This window comes from Perkinsus marinus (genome assembly GCF_000006405.1).
Source record: "Perkinsus marinus ATCC 50983 genomic scaffold scf_1104296971942, whole genome shotgun sequence".
Taxonomy (NCBI): Eukaryota; Perkinsozoa; order Perkinsida; family Perkinsidae; genus Perkinsus; species Perkinsus marinus.
The window spans coordinates 1-1,159 of record NW_003201946.1 but is presented as its reverse complement, the minus strand read 5'-3'; the positions used below and the strand labels follow the sequence as shown (position 1 = coordinate 1,159).

Sequence of the window (1,159 nt, the reverse complement as noted above, 5' to 3'; positions counted from 1 at the left end):
GATTTGAACCGAGGACTGCTGATCTGCAGTCAGCCGCTCTACCACTGAGCTACACACCCGTGATCGTTGCGGAAATTCACGTGCTTGTAACCCCAGCCAAGCCACAGGATGGTTGGAACAGATGTTTGGCGATATTTATACAGGGCGCGCCCGGATTCGAGCCGAGGACCTGCTGATCTGCAGTCAGCCGCTCTACTACTGAGCTACACACCCGTGATCGTTGTGAAAATTCACGTGCTTGTAACCCCAGCCAAGCCACAGGATGGTTGGAACAGATGTTTGGAGATATTTATACAGGGCGCGCCCGGATTTGAACCGAGGACCTGCTGATCTGCAGTCAGCCGCTCTACCACTGAGCTACACACCCGTGATCTTTGCGAAAATTCACGTGCTTGTAACCCCAGCCAAGCCACAGGATGGTTGGAACAGATGTTTGGCGATATTTATACAGGGCGCGCCCGGATTTGAACCGAGGACCTGCTGATCTGCAGTCAGCCGCTCTACCACTGAGCTACACACCCGTGATCGTTGCGAAAATTCACGTGCTTGTAACCCCAGCCAAGCCACAGAATGGTTTTAACAGATGTTTGACGATATTGATACAGGGCGCGCCCGGATTTGAACCGAGGACCTGCTGATCTGCAGTCAGCCGCTCTACCACTGAGCTACACACCCGTGATCGTTGCGCAAATTCACGTGCTTGTAACCCCTGGCAGGCCACAGGATGGTTGGAACAGATGTTTGACGATATTGATACAGGGCGCGCCCGGATTTGAACCGAGGACCTGCTGATCTGCAGTCAGCCGCTCTACCACTGAGCTATACACCCGTGATCGTTGCGCAAATTCACGTGCTTGTAACCCCAGCCAAGCCACAGAATGGTTTTAACAGATGTTTGACGATATTGATACAGGGCGCGCCCAGATTTGAACCGAGGACCTGCTGATCTGCAGTCAGCCGCTCTACCACTGAACTACACACCCGTGATTGTTGCGCAAATTCACGTGCTTGTAACCCCTGGCAGGCCACAGGATGGTTGGAACAGATGTTTGACGATATTGATACAGGGCGCGCCCGGATTTGAACCGAGGACCTGCTGATCTGCAGTCAGCCGCTCTACCACTGAGCTACACACCCGTGATCGTTGCGCAAATTCACG

The 1,159-nt window shown here is 53.4% G+C and overlaps 7 non-coding genes across 7 annotated transcripts; all 7 read right to left on the bottom strand.

Moving 5' to 3' along the window:
- Positions 1-141: 141 nt before the first annotated feature.
- Positions 142-213, bottom strand: Pmar_PMAR008057. The gene has a single exon. It is a non-coding gene; the product is annotated as a tRNA-Cys (tRNA).
- An 82-nt stretch (positions 214-295) lies between these two features.
- Positions 296-367, bottom strand: Pmar_PMAR008056. The gene has a single exon. It is a non-coding gene; the product is annotated as a tRNA-Cys (tRNA).
- An 82-nt stretch (positions 368-449) lies between these two features.
- On the bottom strand, positions 450-521 carry Pmar_PMAR008055. Its single transcript has one exon. It is a non-coding gene; the product is annotated as a tRNA-Cys (tRNA).
- An 82-nt stretch (positions 522-603) lies between these two features.
- On the bottom strand, positions 604-675 carry Pmar_PMAR008054. The gene has a single exon. It is a non-coding gene; the product is annotated as a tRNA-Cys (tRNA).
- Positions 676-757: 82 nt separating this feature from the next.
- Positions 758-829, bottom strand: Pmar_PMAR008053. Its single transcript has one exon. It is a non-coding gene; the product is annotated as a tRNA-Cys (tRNA).
- Positions 830-911: 82 nt separating this feature from the next.
- On the bottom strand, positions 912-983 carry Pmar_PMAR008052. Its single transcript has one exon. It is a non-coding gene; the product is annotated as a tRNA-Cys (tRNA).
- Positions 984-1,065: 82 nt separating this feature from the next.
- On the bottom strand, positions 1,066-1,137 carry Pmar_PMAR008051. The gene has a single exon. It is a non-coding gene; the product is annotated as a tRNA-Cys (tRNA).
- Positions 1,138-1,159: the final 22 nt, after the last annotated feature.